This window comes from Zeus faber (assembly GCF_960531495.2).
Source record: "Zeus faber genome assembly, chromosome: 15".
Taxonomy (NCBI): domain Eukaryota; kingdom Metazoa; phylum Chordata; class Actinopteri; order Zeiformes; family Zeidae; genus Zeus; species Zeus faber.
The window spans coordinates 3,209,014-3,224,480 of record NC_137194.1 but is presented as its reverse complement, the minus strand read 5'-3'; positions in this window follow the sequence as shown (position 1 = coordinate 3,224,480).

Sequence of the window (15,467 nt, the reverse complement as noted above, 5' to 3'; positions counted from 1 at the left end):
AATACTATTACTGCTATTTCAACTACTATTACTTTGGTTGAGCACTGTGTCACAGTGGCACCATGCTTTGCACTGCTACCACCCATTTCCGAGTTTAACCTGGAGGCAGCATTCTCAAACCAATCTGAGCATGACCACACCCATGCAGGTGTCTGTCCCCATGATGCACTGCGGCATCAGAGAGGTGAACACCAGTTGCAAAGAGTTCACTTTTATTTTCTTATACTCATTCATCTTTAATGTATTTAATCAGAAGAGGACTAACTGTTGTGTTTCAAGATTCATGTTGAAATTTAAATGTGTATGTTGATATTTAAGTCTTTGTGTTGATATTTAAATCTATGTTGATTTTTCAATCTATATGTTGATATTTCAATCTATAAATTGATATGAAAATAATGTGTAACTAGAAAACATGAGGAGGGATGATACTGTGAGTAATTAAAACTGAATATTTACTGTTTATTCTTATTCCTTGTTTATTCTTCGAATTTCCAAATGTCTTTTTCAAATTATCAATGCTTTTAATATTAACATTTCATTTTTAATCCCCCAAATGTTATCTACCCAAAATGTTTATTGTCTCAAAATAACGTGTATATATAAAGATAATTAATATACACACAAATCTCAGCAATTCAACTGAAATTAAAATCTGTGAGAATTCAAATCAAACTTTTGGGCTTCGAGTTGTTCAAATTAACATCAGTGATATTTGATTTTGCTAAATCGTTGTTGTGCTCTTTATGCCGAAGACATGCTCATGACACTATAATATATATCGTATTTGTTATTATTTTGAAGGAAAAACTGAGAGATAGATTTTGTGACCAGCTTTTAAAACACAGCATGTAGATAGAACAGTTACACACAAATAAGAAAATCAAAAATATGAAACCATCCAAAAAGAAGGCAGTAGCTGTGAAGACAGGCGTTGTTTTTCTCTTTTCTAGTCGTCTGGAGCCCGGAGCTTGGCTCTCAGTCTCTCCCAGAAGGCCGGCTGCAGCTGGGGCTCCCGGGGCCAGTCCAGGTAGGTTCTGGTCTTCACCAGGCGGGCCAGGCGGTGGTGGGCGGACAGTCGCTGAGCAGGGACATCCTCCAGGAAGACAAGCAGCAGGTTGTCCCTGTGCTCCAGCAGGAGGCGGTAGGTGGCCAGGCGGAGCTCCAGGGAACACCAGCTGCTGCGCAGGTAGTGCCGGCTGATCAGGCACACGGTGCGGCGGCTCCGGTATAAACTGTCCGTGATGTTCTCCACGATGTCTTTCCCCACCTGGAAGTCTCTGCTGTGCAGGCAGAGCCGCAGGATGGGGTTCCCTCGCCGCTCCATGTTGGGGAGGAGCTCCTCCACCACCCAGCGCTCGTTCTGCCCGCTGTAGGACACAAACGCATCGTACTGGTAGCGGTCCGTTGGCGTGGTGCGCAGGGCCTCGCCTACCCAGCTCCGGGTGATGTGGAACAGGGCCAAGAGGTAGTCCCCGGCAAACTGGTACGACAGGACCACCAGCATGAAGAGCAGCAGGGTCAGGGAGGTGCAGATGAATATAATGAAGCCCATTTCAAATAAACAGTGTTTCTGCGCAAACTTCTCCAAGCTCTGCATCCCATCCTGGTTTTTGCACAACATGTCCTCCTCTTGCCAAACGGTGACGTGAGTCTGGCTCTGGCTGGTGGCCCAGCGCTTCAGCCAGGCACTGTCACAGCTGCAGTCAAAACGAGGCTTTGCTAGAACCAGGTGCTCCAGGTTCTTCATGGGCTCCAAAAAGTTCTCCTTCATCGTGAACACACCGGCAATCTGCAATACCATGAACCTCAGAGAGCGGAGGTCTTTGGATAAGCCCACCTCCAGAGTCAGAATCTGGCAGTCGATCAGGATCAACGACTCCAGTTTGGTCAGATTGTGGAGGAACATGGACCCGAAATGGGTCTGGCGGTTGAAGTTAATTCTGATGAGCATGAGGTACCTGAGATCCACCCAGGTATTCATATCTGTCAGATCCACGGTTTTGGCCGACAGCTGGTGGTGCTGCAAAACAAAATGCTGAAGGGAAGCCAGCTGTGTTCCAGGGAAGCTGGACTGACACAGCAAACTGTTTCCTATAACTTTTAGTTTTGTTATGGCCTTGAAAAATGGCCGCTTGCAGTCCTCAAAGGTGACATCTTTGCTCGTGAGTATGATATCAAGTCCCGCTTTTGGCACAACGTTGCTGCCGATGGAAATACTAAGTGTGTGTAAATAGACAGAACTTATGTTCATTTGACGTATTGTTGGGGGTATGACCCCAAAGATGCAAGTTAAGTTCAGCTGTACTGAGGATTTGGGATAAGGAGGCCTCAAATATCCCAGATCAAGCTGCTTGATGGATCTCAGGGGATGGAGCGATCCGGGTTCAAAGGTGTCGATGTGGTTCAGATACAGGGTGAGAGTCTCTAACCTGTGCAGACCAAAGAAAGTGTTTGTTTTTATCACAGAAAAATGGTTATCACTCAGAATTAGAGTTTGTAAATGAACCAGTCCTGCGAACGCAAAGTCGCTGAGGGAAGAGATCCTGTTCCGTGACAAATCCAGACGTTCCAGAGCCTTCAGGCATTTAAAGCATTCAGGTTTTATCTCATCAATAATATTATTTGTCCCAACCAGTTCTCTTAACCACACGTTGCTTTCTTTGGTTTGACAAAGTAAATTCAACTCAGGTTTCCCGCCATATATTGTAAGTTTTGTTGACTGTAAAAAATGCACAGCTCTGATGTCAAAGTGGTTGGTGCCAAGGTTGACGAAGATCTCCTCCAAGCCTTTGCAGCGTCGGAGCTCGGTGAAGGGGTCGCTGAGTCGTCTGCTTTTAAATTGCAACACCTTCACACGGAGACTTTGTGCCGTCTCGCAGACCACTTCCAGAGAAGAGTTGATGTCTAAATCGAGTGTATCGACGCGCCTAAGTCCAGAGAGCAGGATATCCTCCATGTTTGAAGACAGGTTCCCTGGGTTCAGATAGTCCACATGTTTAAAACCATTCAACGCCCCTTCTTCAATGGATTGAAAATTTAAACCAATGAAACCAATGAATTTGAGGGAGCTGTAAGGCAGTGCACAGGTCGGTTTGGTGACCGATATTTTCTTGCTTTCGCTGTAAAATATCAGTGTTTCTAGCGGTGATGTAATATTTATAAATCTGCACAAAATATCTTGAAAATCGGAAGAAAAATCAAAAATTGCACTTGAAATCACCAGACGCCTCAGATGCTGGAATCCATGGAAACCATCCGTTGACGGCACTATTACTCTGCACCAGAGTATGACCAATTCCTCCAGGTGTCTTAAATGTTCGAATCCCTCCATGGACAGGCTTGAATTGTTGAATTCTGTGCATACCAGGCCCAACACCCTGAGGTCGGACAAGCTCTCATAGAAACCTGGAGAAATGTCCGTTATTCCTTCCACGTAGAGTTGTTTCAGGTGGTTGAATCGGGACAGAGCGCCTGGTTCCAGCGGAACGCCAAGCACCAGGGAGATGCAGAGCACTTCCAGAGAGGACGGCAGCGCGGCCACGTCCTCCTCCAGGTGGGACACCCGGTCGCAGAGCACCGCATGGAGGTCTTCAGGGCAGAGCTTGGGGTAGTTGTGGATCATCACCGAGCTTGACAGCGGCGTTTCAAAGGCGATGCACTTCCTGCTCAGCAGTCCGTGGCTGAGGAAGGTTCCAGAAGCCGCCATCCACAGCAGAACGCGTCCCAGTCCCGTCCCGCCACCACCCATGGTTGGTCTACTTCTTAACCAAAACCCAACTTAGAATCTAATGCTGTTTACTCCTTTCAAGGTTTTCAGCAAAGCAGCAAAGTTCTGCTCCGTCAGGTTGTAGTTGCAGCACGGGGGCTTCAGGGTTTTCTCATAGAAGCCTCCGGAACTTAGTGACTTCTGCTTATTTTAGCTAAAAGAAGCAGAGTGTTGAGAAGGAACCCCAGGGCATTGTGGGTAACAGACCACACCAGAGAGCACACAGGCCTCACTCGATCTGATTAGACTGACGATAAGGGAATGAAACTTAAATACTACGTCTTCTACTACTACATGAACTACTACTACTGCTGCTACTACTTATATTACTACTACTACATCTACTTCAAATCCTAATACTATTACTGCTATACATTACGTCATTGATCAGACGCTTTTATCCAAAGCGACTTACAATTATTCAAACACCGACTGACGCAGCCATTAGGAGCAATGAGGGGTTAAGTGTCTTGCTCAAGGACACTACAGCATGCTAGCAGGAGGAGCCTGGGATCCAACCAGCAACCTTTAGATTACTAGACCACCAGCTCTACCTCCTGAGCTACCGTCCCCTATTCCTAATACTATTACTTATACTTTTACTACTACTACTACTACTATTACTGCTATTTCTACTATCCCTACAATTACTTCTACTACTACTGTACTACTATTACTTCTAATACTAATGTTACAACTAATACTATTTCTGCTATTTCTAAGAGTATTTCTTCTACTACTTCTACTACAACTACTATTACTTGTAATACTATTACTACTACTACTACTACTACTACTACTACTACTACTACTAATACTATTACTGCCATTTCCACTACTATTCCTTTTACTACATCTACTACTATTACTACTACTACTACTACTATTACTAAATGGACGTACAGAGAGACTGTGGAGCTACTGATGGAGCGGGGGGACACAAGACGCTTGTGGGAGGGGCTGCTGACGATAACAAACTACAAGAGCAGCTTCTCCCCAGCCACAAGTGTGGACGCCTCCCTAGCCAACCAACTGAACTCCTTTTATGCGCGAGACTGGCAACAGCACTGCTAGCTCGCCGGCGAATTGGAGTTACACGGCTGGGGATGAGCGCGCACTCTCAGTGTCCGTACTTGACGTCAGGAAGGCTCTGATGTGGGTGAACACCAGGAAAGCTGCTGGCCCAGACGGCATATCTGGGACGAGTACTGACAACCTGTGATAACCAGCTAGCTCCGGTGTTCACTTCAATATTCAACATCTGCCTGGTTGAATCAGTGGTCTTGTCCTGCTTCAAGAGGTCCACCGCCGTTCCTGTCCCGAAGATCGCCTCTCCTGCATGCCTAAATGACTACCGTCCAGTGGCCTTCACCTCGGTGGTCATGAAGTGTTTCGAGAGGCTGATTAAGGGTTATATCTGCACCTCCCTCCCCCGCACCTTGGACCCGTTGCAGTTGCGTACCGGCAGAACAGATCCACGGATGACGCGGTCTCCCAGGTGCTGCACATCACGCTCACACACCTGGATGGCAGGAAGGGGGCCTATGTGAGAATGCTGTTCATCGATTACAGTTCAGCTTTCAATTCCATAGTCCCCACCAGACTGGCTGTCAAGCTGAAGGAGCTATGACTGAATACTCCGCTTATACTACTGAATACTTCCTCACAGCCCGGCCCCAGGTGGTTAGGTTGGGGAAGCACATGTCCAGCTCCCTCACCCTGAATACAGGATCCCGCCAGGGCTGCATCCTCAGCCCCCTACTGTACTCAGCCCCCACTCCCTGTACACACATGACTGTGTGGCCAGGTCCAGCTCCAACATCATCATCAAGTTTGCTAATGACACCGTTGTCGTGGGCCTGATCACCGACTGCGATGAGAAGGCCTACCGCGAGGAGGTGGCTGACCTGTCACTCTGGTGCCAGGACAACAGCCTCCACCTGAATGTCAGCAAAACTCAGGAGCTGATTGTGGACTTTAGGCGTGGATTACAATCGAGGACGCACACGCCCTTGGTGATTAATGGGACTTCTGTTGACAGGATGAGCAACTTCAAGTACCTGGGAGTCCACATCACAGAGGATTTAACATGGACTTTACAAACAGACACTCTGGTGAGAAAGGCGAGGCAGCGTCTTTTCCACCTCAGGCAGCTGAGCAAATTCCGGATCTGGGTGAGGATCCTCAAGTCCTTCTACTCTGGAGCGGTGGAGAGCATCCTGACAGGCAACATCACTGCCTGGTTTGAGAACCGTACTGCTCAGGACAGGCGGGCCCTGCAGAGGGTGGTGCGTTCAGCTGAACGTACCACTGGACCTACCCTCCCCTCCCTGCAGGACTTATACACAAGGAGGTGGAGTAGCAGAGCCCGCAGGATCATGAAGGATCCTCACCACCCCAAGCGCCTGAACAGTCACACAGCGAGAACAGAGTAACTGAGACAGATTTTTTTCCTGCAAGCCATAAGAGCTGTCAATGCTGACCTCACCAGGGGTCCTCACTGAGCCACACACAAAGGCTCCACTACCTTCTGTACTGTATGTAGCATACTGTTCCGCATACTGTGTCACTGTTCTGGGTTGTTCGGTGTTAGCGTATTGCTGCGCCGTACTGTTGTATACTGTGCTGTATTATCCCACAAGCACTACCTCACTTCATTCACATGCCACTTTAATGCACAAATCTGTATATACATAATTGCCTATTCCATATACATAAGTCTATGCCATATATATAAGCCTATTCCCTTTATCTATTCCATTTTATTTTATTTTATTTTATTTTATTTTATTTTATTCTATATATTTTTATTTTATTTATTTATTAAGTATTTGACTTACTGTATTACATTTTAGGAATCAGTTAGTTGGTCTAGTAGAAAGAAATGTTCTTAGGTAGCTACTGTGTTCTGTCTAGGACACATTGTGTGTAATCACCGGGTGCGTTGCGTTACATTTCATTGCATATATGTATGAAAGTATGTATATGTGACGAATAAACCTCTTGAATCTTGAATCTTGAATCTACTACTACTGTTACTTTTACTACTACTTCTACTACTACTACTACTATTACTACAACTACTACTACTATTACAACTAATACTATTACTGCTATTTCAACTACTATTACTTTGGCTGGGCACTGTGTCACAGTGGCACCATGCTTTGCACTGCTACCACCCATTTCCGAGTTTAACCTGGAGGCAGCATTCTCAAACCAATCTGAGCATGACCACACCCATGCAGGTGTCTGTCCCCATGATGCACTGCCGCATCAGAGAGGTGAACACCAGTTGCAAAGAGTTCACTTTTATTTTCTTATACTCATTCATCTTTAATGTATTTAAACAGAAGAGGACTAACTGTTGTGTTTCAAGATTCATGTTGAAATTTAAATGTGTATGTTGATATTTAAGTCTTTGTGTTGATATTAAAATCTATAAGTTGATATTTAAATCTATGTTGATTTTTCAATCTAAATGTTGATATTTGAATCTATTAATTGATATGAAAATAATGTATAACTAGAAAACATGAGGGGGGATGATACTGTGAGTAATTAAAACTGAATATTGACTGTTTATTCTTATTCCTTATTTATTCTTGGAATTTCCAAATGTCTTTTTCCTCAAATTATCAATGCTTTGAATATTAACATTTTATTTTTAATCCTCCAAATGTTATCTCCCCAAAATGTTTATTGTTGCAATATATTGTGTAAATATACAAAAAATAAATATCCACACAAATCTCAGCATTTCAACTGAAATTAAAATCTGTGAGAATACAAATAAAACTTTTGGGCTTCGAGTTGTTCAAATTAACATCAGTGATATTTGATTTTGCTAAATCGTTGTTGTGCTCTTTATGCCGAGGACATGCTCATGACACTATAATATATATCGTATTTGTTATTATTTTGAAGGAAAAACTGAGAGATAGATTTTGTGACCAGCTTTTAAAACACAGCATGTAGATAGAACAGTTACACACAAATAAGAAAATCAAAAATATGAAACCATCCAAAAAGAAGGCAGTAGCTGTGAAGACAGGCGTTGTTTTTCTCTTTTCTAGTCGTCTGGAGCCCGGAGCTTGGCTCTCAGCCTCTCCCAGAAGGCCGGCTGCAGCTGGGGCTCCCGGGGCCAGTCCAGGTAGGTTCTGGTCTTCACCAGGCGGGCCAGGCGGTGGTGGGTGGACAGTCGCTGAGCAGGGACATCCTCCAGGAAGACAAGCAGCAGGTTGTCCCTGTGCTCCAGCAGGAGGCGGTAAGTGGCCAGGCGGAGCTCCAGGGAACACCAGCTGCTGCGCAGGTAGTGCCGGCTGATCAGGCACACGGTGCGGCGACTCCGGTATAAACTGTCCGTGATGTTCTCCACGATGTCTTTCCCCACCTGGAAGTCTCTGCTGTGCAGGCAGAGCCGCAGGATGGGGTTCCCTCGCCGCTCCATGTTGGGGAGGAGCTCCTCCACCACCCAGCGCTCGTTCTGCCCGCTGTAGGACACAAACGCATCGTACTGGTAGCGGTCCGTTGGCGTGGTGCGCAGGGCCTCGCCTACCCAGCTCCGGGTGATGTGGAACAGGGCCAAGAGGTAGTCCCCGGCAAACTGGTACGACAGGACCACCAGCATGAAGAGCAGCAGGGTCAGGGAGGTGCAGATGAATATAATGAAGCCCATTTCAAATAAACAGTGTTTCTGCGCGAACTTCTCCAAGCTCTGCATCCCATCCTGGTTTTTGCACAACATGTCCTCCTCTTGCCAAACGGTGACGTGAGTCTGGCTCTGGCTGGTGGCCCAGCGCTTCAGCCAGGCACTGTCACAGCTGCAGTCAAAACGAGGCGTTTCCAGAACCAGGTGCTCCAGGTTCTTCATTGGCTCCAAAAAGTTCTCCTTCATTGTGAACACACCGGCAATCTGCAATACCATGAACCTCAGAGAGCGGAGGTCTTTGGATAAGCCCACCTCCAGAGTCAGAATCTGGCAGTCGATCAGGATCAACGACTCCAGTTTGGTCAGGTTGTGGAGGAACATGGACCCGAAATGGGTCTGGCGGTTGAAGTTAATTCTGATGAGCTCGAGGTGCCTGAGATCCACCCAGGTATTCATATCTGTCAGATCCACGGTTCTGGCTGACAGTTGGTGGTGCTGCAAAACAAAATGCTGAAGGGAAGCCAGCTGTGTTCCAGGGAAGCTGGACTGACACAGCAAACTGTTTCCTATAACTTTTAGTTTTGTTATGGCCTTGAAAAATGGCCGCTCGCAGTCCTCAAAGGTGACATCTTTAGTTTTGAGTATGATATCAAGTCCCTCTTTTGGCACAACGTTGCTGCCGATGGAAATACTAAGTGTGTGTAAATAGACAGAACTTATGTTCATTTGACGTATTGTTGGGGGTATGACCCCAAAGATGCAAGTTAAGTTCAGCTGTACTGAGGATTTGGGATAAGGAGGCCTCAAATATCCCAGATCAAGCTGCTTGATGGATCTCAGGGGATGGAGCGATCCGGGTTCAAAGGTGTCGATGTGGTTCAGATACAGGGTGAGAGTCTCTAACCTGTGCAGACCAAAGAAAGTGTTTGTTTTTATCACAGAAAAATGGTTTTCACTCAGAATTAGAGTTTGTAAATGAACCAGTCCTGCGAACGCAAAGTCGCTGAGGGAAGAGATCCTGTTCCGCGACAAATCCAGACGTTCCAGAGCCTTCAGGCATTTAAAGCATTCAGGTTTTATCTCATCAATAATATTATTTGTCCCGACCAGTTCTCTTAACCACACGTTGCTTTCTTTGGTTTGACAAAGTAAATTCAACTCAGGCTTCCCGCCATATATTTTAAGTTTCGTTGACTTTAAAAAATGCACAGCTCTGATGTCAAAGTGGTTGGTGCCAAGGGTGACGAAGATCTCCTCCAACCCTCTGCAGCGTCGGAGCTCTGTGAAGGAGTCGCTCAGTCGTCTGCTTTCAAAGTGTAACACCTTCACGTGGAGACTTTGTGCCGTCTCGCAGACCACTTCCAGAGAAGAGTTGATGTCTAAATCGAGTGTATGGACGCGCCTAAGTCCAGAGAGCAGGATATCCTCCATGTTTGAAGACAGGTTCCCTGGGTTCAGATAGTCCACATGTTTAAAACCATTCAACGCCCCTTCTTCAATGGATTGAAAATTTAAACCACTGAAATTAATGACTTTGAGGGAGCTGTAAGGCAGTGCACAGGTCGGTTTGGTGACCGATAATTTGTTGCTGTCGCTGTAAAATATCAGTGTTTCTAGCGGTGATGTAATATTTATAAATCTGCACAAAATATCTTGAAAATCTGAAGAAAAATCAAAAATTGCACTTGAAATCATCAGACGCTTCAGATGCTGGAATCCATGGAAACCATCCGTTGACGGCGCTATTACTCTGCACCAGAGTATGACCAATTCCTCCAGGTGTGTTAGATGTTCGAATCCCTCCATGGACAGGCTTGAATTGTTGAATTCTGTGCATACCAGGCCCAACACCCTGAGGTCGGACAAGCTCTCATAGAAACCTGGAGAAATGTCCGTTATTCCTTCCACGTAGAGTCGTTTCAGGTGGTTGAATCGGGACAGAGCGCCTGGTTCCAGCGGAACGCCAACCACCAGGGAGATGCAGAGCACTTCCAGAGAGGACGGCAGCGCGGCCACGTCCTCCTCCAGGTGCGACACCCGGTCGCAGAGCACCGCATGGAGGTCTTCAGGGCAGAGCCTGGGGTAGTTGTGGATCATCACCGAGCTTGACAGCGGCGTTTCAAAGGCGATGCACTTCCTGCTCAGCAGTCCGTGGCTGAGGAAGGGTCCAGAAGCCGCCATCCACAGCAGAACGCGTCCCAGTCCCGTCCCGCCACCACCCATGGTTGGTGCACTTCTCAACCAAAACCCAACTTAGAATCTAATGCTTTTCACTCCTTTCAAGGTTTTCACCAAAGCAGCAAAGTTCTGCTCCGTCAGGTTGTAGTTGCAGCACGGGGGCTTCAGGGTGTTTTCATAGAAGCCTCCGGAACTAAGTGACTTCTGCTTATTTTAGCTAAAAGAAGCAGAGTGTTGAGAAGGAACCCCAGGGCATTGTGGGTAACAGACCACACCAGAGAGCACACAGGCCTCACTCGATCTGATTAGACTGACGATAAGGGAATGAAACTTAAATACTACGACTTCTACTACTACTTCTACTACTACTATTACTACTAACAATACTACTACTATTATTATCATTAATACTACTACTACTATTGCTACTACTTCTACTTCTAAAATGACTACTAACACTACTACTACTACTACTACTACTTCTACTACTACTGTTATTTCTACTACTACTACTAATACTTTACTACTATTACTAATTGTAGTGGTAGGGACCCACCTCAGATAATCCCGCTATCGTGTGCATTTCCACAATTGCAAGGGGCAGCCAGATAAAAAACCTTTCATGAAGGAAAACTAAATTTTTCCAGATCTGTGTTCCTTTGTGGGTTTTTTTTATCTCAACGTATTTTCAAAGCCGAGTTTGATTTATAAATAGAAGAAAAATTGGGAGACAGTTAACTTACAGAGAAGCTGAACAACGCAGCTTGAAGGTTACCTTTAATGCGAGCCCCCAGGTGAAGATCATTCCTCCATGTGATGTGAAGTCACAATGTGAAACCGTTTTGAGAGAGTTCAACCTTTAAATATAACCACTTTTACACACACACAGAGACATCATTGTGGAGGGGGCGTGTACCAACGTGTACCATCGAAGAAGAAATGCTGACATCACTTCCATAAACAAGACGAGGATCCTTGTTCCGTGTTGTTATGGATGAGGAGAAGCGGGTGGAGGAAGATTTAAATAATATCTGTGACCTTAATCTGACCTGTGCGATAGATCCAAGTCAGTGTAAGCAGCGCGTACTGGACTTCTCTCTGACAGCGACGCAGAGAACGACGGCAATGCTGAATCCCATATTATCCCGGACTTGGAGAACATTTCCTTCAGCGGAATTCAACTTGAATGTGAAGATGAAACGGAATATTTTCAAGAACCACCAGAGGAGACCGACGGTACGCCCGTTGTTGTTACAACGGAAGAAGTTGATGACATGATGAAGTTTGTTGAGGTTGGTGATGCAAATTATGACCAAGTAGTAATGGACAAAATTCTCAAGTTTACCTGCAAATACGGCCAGGGGCAAAAAGTAAAATGGCAGGCTTGACCAGGGATCATGCAAAAAGAAACTGGATCCTGATTTTATCTATAGATCAGGCTTCATGATGGAAGCCTTAACAAAGCAGGAAACAGACATGTTTATCATGTGGCAGCTCTTCTGCAATGGGAGATGCAGTGAAATGACTTCAGACAACAAGGAAACGTCAACGAAAGAAAGAGGCCGGGGATCCAGTACTCAGTGGGTGGTGTACAAATCAGACCTTTATTTCTCTTCATTCTCGGGTAATTATCATTTTATCACAACCCTGGCATCCTATTATGGGCTTAAGCCTACATCTCTAGCTAACATATCGATGTGCATATCTCCTGCTAAATGTGATGTATTATTGCAATTTTATTCACAGAATTGGCAATGACTGCCTCACACCAAGGCTGATATACAGAGATTTATATTGTTAATAGACTACATTATGTTGTGTTGTCCGCACTTTTAAACTCTTAAATAATTCCACTTTTATAAAACATGTATGTTCTTACTATTAAATAAAAGCTTTTTTTTTTTTTTTTTTTTTTTTTTTTTTTAAACAAAAGATGTTGTCGATCACGCTGTTTAATATTCCCTCAAAACACAACAACAATGCAGAGATTACCCCATTCAGCAGGGTGTCAAGTGGCCATGTGACAAGTAGCCATGTGGCTCTGTCGGTCCTCCAACCATTTGCATTCTGGGAGCTGGCTGAATGAAACCAAGTATGGGGGGAAACTTTGAGGGTGATTATCTCAGAAACACAGTTTTCCCGCACCCTCATCATTACAAGTCATAGCTTTAAAAATATTTGCTTGATTTGCACAAGTGACACCGTGTTTTGAAGCTCTGATTCTTCACTTTCAAATGATGCGAAAAAAGTCTAAAGCCACCAAATGTACCTAAAGTACATGGTGGATCACCTACTACTTCTAATAGTTCTATTACTAGTACTTCTATTACTGCTATTTCTTCTACTATTACTACTACTACTATTACTATTACTGCTATTTCTACTGCTATTACTTCTACTACTACGACTACTATTACGACTACTACTTCCACTACTACTACTACTACAAGTACTTCTACTACTACTACGACTACTGCTACAACTACTGCGCCTACTACTACTACTAGTACTAATACTAATACTATTACTGCTATTTCTACTACGATTACTTCTGCTGGGCACTGTGTCATGGTGGCACAATGCATTGCACTGTAGCCTCGCAGCAAGAAGGTCCTTAAGGACAAATTTTCCAAGTTCCTTTGGAATGCAGCATTACTTCCACCAACAAGGGTTACAATTTTCGGGATTCCCATGAAATGCAGCATCGACTCCCTCTGGTCTCGACCCGGCTTAGTTCCTGCATGAAGCAACCGGTTCACAACAATGGAGTCTAGAGCACAGTGCAGCGCACCCCTTGGGAACCCGCCACAGGGCAACTTGCACATGACACCTCCCCAGCTCGCCCCACTCTGCCAACGTCTGCCACTCTGCAACAGGTCTTTACAAATTCCTTCTCCAAACAACATGTTTTAACTGCCCCGAATACAACGACGCTTCATTCCTGTCCTTGGGTTCGGCGGTTGCTTCACACCAGACACTTTCAGCCAGAAAAATACCAAGGAGAAAAATAATAAAAATATGAACAAAAAAAACGAAATACACTTAGCGCTGTTGTTTTTATTATTGTTTATTTTAATGAATAATGATAATAGTACAGCAGGGATGGTAACCGCTAGCTCCTCAGAACACCACCAGGGGACAGACTTTCCTTTCTGTTCCTCTTCCAAATGAGCGGCTGCTCAGTGTCTCACCAGTACACAACACTTACACACCCGGTGTGGCAGCGTGAAGTACACAACACTAACACACCCGGTGTGGCAGTGTGAAGTACACAACACTAACACACCCGGTGTGGCAGCGTGAAGTACACAACACTAACACACCCGGTGTGGCAGCGTGAAGTACACAACACTAACACACCCGGTGTGGCAGCGTGAAGTACACAACACTAACACACCCGGTGTGGCAGCGTGAAGTACACAACACTAACACACCCGGTGTGGCAGCGTGAAGTACACAACACTAACACACCCGGTGTGGCAGCGTGAAGTACACAACACTTACACACCCGGTGTGGCGGCGTGAAGTACACAACACTAACACACCCGGTGTGGCAGCGTCAAGTACACACAACACTAACACACCCAGTGTGGCAGCGTGAAGTACACAACACTAACACGCCCGGTGTGGCAGCGTGAAGTACACAACACTAACACACCCGGTGTGGCAGCGTGAAGTACACAACACTTACACACCCGGTGTGGCAGCGTGAAGTACACAACACTAACACACCCGGTGTGGCAGCGTGAAGTACACAACACTAACACACCCGGTGTGGCAGCGTGAAGTACACAACACTAACACACCCGGTGTGGCAGCGTGAAGTACACAACACTAACACACCCGGTGTGGCAGCGTGAAGTACACAACACTTACACACCCGGTGTGGCAGCGTGAAGTACACAACACTAACACACCCGGTGTGGCAGCGTGAAGTACACAACACTAACACACCCGGTGTGGCAGCGTGAAGTACACAACACTAACACACCCGGTGTGGCAGCGTGAAGTACACAACACTAACACACCCGGTGTGGCAGCGTGAAGTACACAACACTAACACACCCGGTGTGGCAGCGTGAAGTACACAACACTTACACACCCGGTGTGGCAGCGTGAAGTACACAACACTAACACACCCGGTGTGGCAGCGTGAAGTACACAACACTAACACACCCGGTGTGGCAGCGTGAAGTACACAACACTAACACACCCGGTGTGGCAGCGTAAAGTACACACAACACTAACACACCCGGTGTGGCAGCGTGAAGTACACACAACACTAACACACCCGGTGTGGCAGCGTGAAGTACACAACACTAACACACCCGGTGTGGCAGCGTGAAGTACACAACACTAACACACCCGGTGTGGCAGCGTGAAGTACACAACACTAACACACCCGGTGTGGCAGCGTAAAGTACACACAACACTAACACACCCGGTGTGGCAGCGTGAAGTACACACAACACTAACACACCCGGTGTGGCAGCGTGAAGTACACACAACACTAACACACCCGGTGTGGCAGTGTCAAGTACACCAACACTAACACACCTGGTGTGGCAGCATGAAGTACACAACACTAACACACCCGGTGTGGCAGTGTGAAGTGTGTCACCAGATGCTGCTCACACACACCTTCAATACACACACAATACACACACAATACACACACAATATACCCACACATACACACACAATACACACACAATACACACACAATATACACACACAATACACACACACTAAATGCACAAATACACACACATACACACACAATACACACACACTACACACACAATATACACACAATACACACACATACACACCCAATTCACACACAATATACACACAATACACACACAA